Raw genomic sequence first — 7433 nt, 5'->3', positions numbered from 1 at the left:
CCCGTCTCGTGCAGAACAAGTTTGACCATAATGTCAAACTTGTTCTGCACTTTGGTTTGCTGCATTTAGACAGCGATTCTCTGCTGCTGAACTAGCTACATGTTGCTTGTTATATTGCTGTCTGGCATTCAGAAATTTAAAATGGAAGTTTCAAATTAATAATTTTAATAAAGTGAATTTAAAACTCGTTTGGCATTCTTTGAAATGTTTTTTTTTTTAATAATATTAACCTTAATTTGAAATATTAAGTTAACACCCCTGACTTATTTTTTTGAGTTTGTAAAATATAAAAATCTTAGTTGGTATAACTAACTTTCAAGTTTGTCTAAAGAAGAAAATGACCTTTTTGATGGGCTCAAAACTCAAAAATTGATTCCAGTAAGTTGCCTTGCAATTTTGAGTATGCTCAACTTTTTATTTTTTACAGTGCAGTGATGATTATATGGAAGTTGCTCAAGAAAAGGTAAGGAGAGTAAACATACATGTACGCCATAGATACTGTGAATGCCATTACATGATTCATAATGTAATTCGTGTCATCTGCGAAAAGCTGTCTATGGTACTTTTCGCAGATGAAACTAATGTATTTTGCTCTGGTGATGATCTAGATACATTACAAAAGAACATGTATGAAGAGTTGTACAAACTGAAATTATGGTTTGACTGGAACAAATTATCTTTAAATGTGAGCAAGACCAAGTTTATGTTCTTTGGAAGGTTCAGGTTAAACACACAGTTAAAGATAGAAATTGATGGGGTGGCTATTGAACAAGTGCACGAAATCAAATTTCTTGGTGTAACAATTAACGACAAGCTCAGCTGGAAACCACATATTACACATGTAAAATACAAAGTAGCAAGAAGTATAGCAGTCATAAATAAAGCAAAGCAGGTTCTGGATCATAAGTCACTTCACACTCTCTACTGTTCTTTAGTCTTGGCATATTTAAACTACAGTACTGAAGTCTGGGGTAACAATAACAAAAAGTCCATTACAGTCACTAATCATTTAAAAAAAAAAGTGGTAAGGATCATTCACAGGGTCGGCTATCTGGAACATACCAATCCACTATTTCTACAGTCTAAATTATTCAAATTCACAGACCTCGTCTCATATCAAACAGCAATAACTATGTACAGGGCTAGGAACCATTTGTTACCATTGAACATTCAAAACTTGTTTAGTGAACGTGAGGGGGGGCATAGTTTGAGGAGAGAACTCAATTTCAAAATTCAGATGAGAAATTCCACCATGAAAAGTTTTCGCATTTCCATCACAGGTGTCAAGTTGTGGAACAATCTGAGCGAAGTACTAAGAGTCAGTAGGTTTGTGTATGTATGTATAGGTATACTGTGTATACACGCTGTTGTGTCACATTCATACTGTTACTTGTTAAATGTATGTTGTAGATATATATATATATGTACATACTTACATATGTATATTTATTTATATCACATAACATTTTTATAGTCATTTATTATTATTATTATTATCATTATTATTATTAAACATACAGAGTAAGTAATAAGATGGGTGGGAGTACATACGTTTTTACTTCTCACTCCTTTTCGGATATGTTTACATTAATGTTTATTTTTATTTCTTGTTTCTTTTTGCTTTTTATTTTTACTATTACTATTATTATTTTTGTTTTTGTTCTTCATTCTTGAATGGCTTTATTGTTGTAATTGGCAAAATTTGTTGTTTTTGTTTTGTCTACATATTCGAAATAAACAAGAAAGAAAGAAATAAGTGTTTCACTTTTTATCTTTTCAAAACTATGTCAAAAAAAGTGGATAACAATAATTTGACATACATTTATTACCAGCTGGATAGTGGACAAGATTCTTCAGGACCCCTGTACCATTCAGATTCAACTATAGTTGAAACTGATGATCCTGATTCTCTGAAAGATCATTCCAGTGACCAATCATATTTCGTGCCAAAGCTAAGAAGGACAAAAAGTATTCTGGTAGGCATCTGAAAAACATAAGATAGTTGATGTGAAATTTTTCCTCACGTCTTTTACTTTTAATTTATTTAATTAAAAAAAATTGGATAACCTTGACAAAACTCATTTTTTGCAGATGAAGGATAGAATACCAGATTTTTCCAATAGTCTCTACGATTCAACTGATGACAGCACAGAGTGCAATTCTCCCTCCAAGATTGAAATGGCGGCCCATAGGCCAAGGAGAAACCGCTGCTGTCCTGCAAGTCCCTTCGTCCATAATTTTCGTCCTTGAAATGTCACATTACTGAATTCAACACCCGGTTTACTGACTAGGCCATGCTTATAGACCATGCATTAGATCTGTGCCATTAAATAGTTGAAAATTGTAGTCAGTTTTTCAATTGGAGACTGAATCCGTGTATGGTTCGTTCTTTGAATATTCCGCTTTAAAACAAAATCAGAAAAACCAAATAACAGTCGTTTTTTGGTTTTTCTGATTTGGTTTTGAAACTGAAAAAGGGCAAAAGGAATAAACAAATAAACGGCATTTTTCTGTTTTTTAAATCAAAACGGGAATACTGAATAATCCAGTTGCTTGTTTTGTTTGTGTGATATTTAGATAAAACCACAATGAATGCCGGGAAAAGGGCACGTGGTTTAAAAAAAATACATATAAAGATGTTTCAAACTTTCCATTGAGTCTCGCATTCTACAATGGCCAGCTTTATTGTTTTCCGTGGGAGCCGGCGACTTAGTTTGCGAGTGGACGATATGACTGTGGAGAAGATCACCATGATATTCCAGGTGGCTGTTTACTAAGAAACCTAGCTGGTCATAAAACATTAAAATACATCTAAATTGACAAGTAGCCTACATATTGTACAATAGGCTACATACATTAGGCTATGATATATCACATAGGCCTATTGTCATGAAGACGCAATTATAATGTTCATGGTCTCATGACAGCCAATCTCAAAATCAACCACATATGGTTAATAATATGTGGTTAATGTTTGAATAGTTAATTGTGGTTTGTAATTCATTGTGATTAATGTTTTTATTGATCAATGTTAACGTAAAGCTCGAGCTTCTTTAAGTTTGATAATTAGGACTGCTATGTGACGTTACATGACAGGTCATGCTGTCTTGTTTAATGACAAAGTGGACTGTATGAATGCAGTCACTTATGTTGACTGAATTGTTATAACAAGTTATTAACATTCATGAAGACTGCTTCAGGTTCATGACAGGTTTCATGTCATTCTTATGCATATCCCTTCAAATAAAGTTTGATCAAAAATGTTTATTTTCAGGTCCATCCACACTCTCTGTATTTTACTGATGACAGCAACAGAGGGATACTCCCTGGACCAGAGGGAGCTTTCAGTCTCAGACCTCAAAGACGGTGGCCACTATGAGGTACACGGGGAGAGCACAGCTGATCAAGGTTCTCAAGGTCAAAACCCTGCTGCTCGCTTTGCCTTTCGCCGCCCATCCAGCAGTGCTCTCCCCGTTGCCTCAGGAGCTCTGTCTGCTCCCAGAGCTGTGGGTCCAAAGCTAAACACAAGGTAAATACAAGTACACTGAACATTTTTCTTTGTCAATATCACTTTCAAACATTTTGTGTTTGAACGTCTAACGTCTGTGAGTATAATTAATTTTGGAACAGGGTGTATTGGGCATTATAAATGGGCTTCAGTGTTTTGTTTATGTTTATACTCAGGAATGTCTTTATAGCGGCGGTGGTGGATGGAAGGCCAGTGACCCGGAAAACGGTGGCAGTACGATTTTCTGAGTTTGAGGCATCTGTTAATAGCATAAGGGAAATAGTGGTGGAGGCTCTGGGCGACGACAAGCCTATTGTGCTTGTGGACAGCCATGCAAATGAGATCCTGGACTGTGAGGGAAACAGAGGTACAGTCAATCATTGCATACATCTGTTAGACTGTCCTAATCCATGGCCCTTATTAGTGTTATAAATGTTTATTACACAGCTCTTCTCAATGCTGTGGAACACTCCGTTCACTCCTATCACACTTTTCGCATTATAGGAATAGATCTATTCTGATTAGAAATTGAATTGGATCAGAAGTGTCCATACTACAGAGTGTCTGTCCGGCTACTGTCTTTTCAAATTGGGTCCTTTCAAGTGTTGTTGTTTTTACCACAATTGCTCTGTGTTGTCAATAGACACTAATGCTAAAACAACCATACAATACAGGATCTGCATTCTGGAAGCAGCATGCAAGAAAGATCTTTGCTGTTCCCCAAGACCAGATGCAGAGAACCGGGGGGGGGGGGGGGGGGAAGAATAATAAAAGAAGGAGAGAAAGGTAGGTAAGCTATCTGTGATAAATTGCATACCAAAGGTCACTGAATAAATACAAAACAAAACAAATACAGAACAACTATCCTTCCCTAATATAAAAAAGAAAGTCCAAGTTAATACACTCTTAACAATATGTTCTGTATATTTTTCAGTCAACATGAGGACACAGACCTTCCCTTGGTCGTTGACCAAATAGAGGAGGTCATCCTCGCTTCTCAGGGTCTAAAAGATGTATCCAAGACGCTCCAAGACCTTGCAAATTTTGCACAGGCAAACCGAAGGACATCAATAAGCCTGAGTAACAGCCAGGCGGCAGCTGTGAAGGCAGCATTTGCCTGTATCATATGTGGAGGTTTGTAATATGTTATTATTATTTACCATGAAAGTTTTTAAAAAGTATTCTTCAAAAAAGTCCAAGAGCCTCCTTAAAGTCCCTAATCTAAAAATTCTCTATTTAAACTGCAGATCCTATGAAGGAGCCCATATTTGCCAGCTGCTGCAGAACCATCCTGGGCTGCAGCAGCTGTGTGGAGCAATGGCAGGTTAGCCACACCTACTGCCCTAAATGCAGAGGTGGGGACTTTTACGGAGGCAACACGCAGCCAGTGGTGGGGCTGGACGAGGCACTGGCTGTACTGCATAATATAATTTCTTAAGTTATTGTTTTTGTTCACCAAATGTTCATCTTTTGTTAGTTATCAATGTACCTTTCATTTTTATGTTTTATTCTATTTTAAATTAGTTATTACTATTATTATGTGTTAAAATGTTATGTTAAATTGTTATTTGCCCAATAAATTGTAGTTCTTTCTGAAAATCGTTCTATTGTCATTCATTTTACATACTATTTTGTTTGGTTATAAAATAGTGATTCACATGTAGATGGACAAATGTAAAATATTCAGCAGCTGTCCGGTTATGACAGTTCTATAAATCCCTCTCAAGCATTCGCAGACACAAGTGGTTTCCTTGCAACAGGTTTTATTGAAGTCTTTTCTTGAAACTCTACTGTGAAAACGGCAGATAAACACATACATTATTAACAGCATCATTTAGAACATGTACAGTTAATCACACTTAACACTTAACAGTATACACAGGCAGTCACACATCCATCAAAACATTTCACACATTCCTCTCCGTGGCATTCAGCAGGCAGAAAAGGGCTTCATGAAATGCACTATGCAACAGAAGCACTGGGTAGCAGGTCCTCCGATATCTGTGCTGGACATCCTGCTGCAGCTAGTTCATTAGGTATTCCTCTACCTTGTAAAGGAAACATTTTAAGCCGAAGTAAAAAAAAATTATAGCACATTTCACATTTCAAGACATTTGAAAATAAAATATATAATGGTGAAGAGAATAGCAAATAAAAATAGGATTATAAAATATTAGTAGTACGTTTATTTTGGGCTGACATGATTCATTCACAATTTATTTTTAGCATACCTGGAATCCTATGTGCATTCCATGACTGCACAACCCTGTCTAGCCCAATCTGGCTGAGTTGGCACGTCAGGTTAGACACACAGAACTTCACTGTGTTGTTCTGCATGTCTATGGCCTCTTGGTCAGTCAGGTGCACCAGGGCCTGCTTCATTGGGTAGTTTACCCGGTTATTGACTTCAGGCCAAATCCGCTCCACCCTAAGATTCTGTTGTGAACACAAAATTCAGTATGTTTGAAAAATAAGTGAGGGCGATAATCTGCTTAAAATGAATAGTAACTGCTACCAATAGTAACTGCTCAATATTTTGTTTGAAGCTGTGGACAAATGCTGACATATTCAGATGCTTCAGATTCCATTTGACACAAATTCTGTCTGTTTTCACTGTGGCCATATAATCTGATTTCACCTTTCGTCTCCCTTTTTAGTAGTAATACAAAGACGTACCCTTGAAGATGTAGTCTGCAAGTATGGTTGCCTGCTGAGGTTTTACCTGTGCCTGGAAAGGATTTCCTGGATGTACAGGCACAGATAGAACTCCTTCCCATGGTCAACTCTGACTTGGTCCCACATCCCATTGGCAACCACTGCACATCTGGTAGAAATTAGACACATACATATAGTACAGTGAGTAAAATGCATTACACTGAAATAAACTTGGAATCATACTTTCAGTTTGATATGAGGAGCCATACAAAACATAATGACAAGTTTACTTTGCAAGTAGGACACACCTGTATACCTGCTCATAAATAAGCAGATTGTTTTTCACAGGCATGGTGGCATTTGCAAAAATGTTGCTGCTGTTGCCGTCAACTGCCACCACATGTGTGACACCGAACATGCCAAGCTTCTCATTTTGATCCATGTGCAGTTTATGGCCCATATATTCTGCATGGTAGGGAATGGGGTTCAGATTACGAGCACTCTTTGAAAGGAAGAGAAGTATAATTAAAATTCTTTTTGCTCCTGTGTTTCATGAATATTTAGTTTTCACTGTTTACTTACTCTAAGTTACTTACATGTCTTCGCAAATCGTGGTATGGCTGATGAACGTCTCGTAAGACTCTCCCAACTCTGCTTTCCCCAGCATGCACACCGATCGATGATAGGTATCATCGATTATCGATTATGTATAGGCCTACTTAAAAGTTTAAATACACACATAGGCCTACCTTGTTGATGGAAGAAACCACTGCCATTTCCAAATCAGTGTCGGAAACTAGATTTCTTCTTCGCAGGTTGTGCTCCACACAGAACCTCCTCACCGTCATAACGGAGCACTTCGGTGCACCAGATTGCCTTAGAGCGGTACTGATCTCGTCGTGTGTCTTTCCATTGTGAAATAGTTCCCGAATAAAATCCCCATATGGTTCAAGTGCGGCCATAACTAAGGCTAGGTGGTAGGCTCTTTTTTCTTCGCTCGCTGCGTTCTGCCTTCTGGTGTAGCCTACAAATGTATCTATTTTTGTTTTTCTGTTTCGGGTTTAAAAAACCAACAAACAAAACCCAAACACAAATTAAATGCCGTTTATTTGTTTATTCCTTTTGCCCTTTTTCCGTTTCAAAACCAAATCAGAAAAAACAAAAAAACGACTGTTATTTGGTTTTTCAGACTTTGTTTTAAATCGGAATATTCAAAGAACGAACCATACACGGATTAGACAGAAATACGGAGGTTGTGTTAATTTGATTT

At 37.1% G+C, this 7433-nt stretch overlaps 2 long non-coding RNA genes across 4 annotated transcripts; one reads left to right on the top strand and one right to left on the bottom strand.

Moving 5' to 3' along the window:
- Window positions 1-2354: 2354 nt before the first annotated feature.
- LOC132446362 (uncharacterized) lies at window positions 2355-5107 on the top strand. 2 transcript variants are annotated; one of them, XR_009522817.1, is made up of 6 exons: window positions 2355-2762; window positions 3275-3529; window positions 3685-3875; window positions 4183-4330; window positions 4443-4642; window positions 4756-5107. It is a non-coding gene; the product is annotated as an uncharacterized LOC132446362 (long non-coding RNA). The 2 variants fall into 2 exon arrangements; XR_009522816.1 differs by having other exon boundaries at window positions 2356-2762; window positions 4183-4642.
- A 367-nt stretch (window positions 5108-5474) lies between these two features.
- On the bottom strand, window positions 5475-6854 carry LOC132446363 (uncharacterized). 2 transcript variants are annotated; one of them, XR_009522819.1, is made up of 4 exons: window positions 6472-6848; window positions 6185-6332; window positions 5740-5944; window positions 5475-5556 (listed from the first exon to the last, which is right to left on the bottom strand). It is a non-coding gene; the product is annotated as an uncharacterized LOC132446363 (long non-coding RNA). The 2 variants fall into 2 exon arrangements; XR_009522818.1 differs by lacking the exon at window positions 5475-5556 and having other exon boundaries at window positions 5573-5944; window positions 6472-6665; window positions 6760-6854.
- Window positions 6855-7433: the final 579 nt, after the last annotated feature.

This window comes from Gadus macrocephalus, chromosome 18, assembly GCF_031168955.1.
Source record: "Gadus macrocephalus chromosome 18, ASM3116895v1".
Taxonomy (NCBI): Eukaryota; Metazoa; Chordata; class Actinopteri; order Gadiformes; family Gadidae; genus Gadus; species Gadus macrocephalus.
The sequence above is the reverse complement of the archived record's forward strand: the minus strand, read 5'-3'. Positions and strand labels throughout refer to the sequence as shown.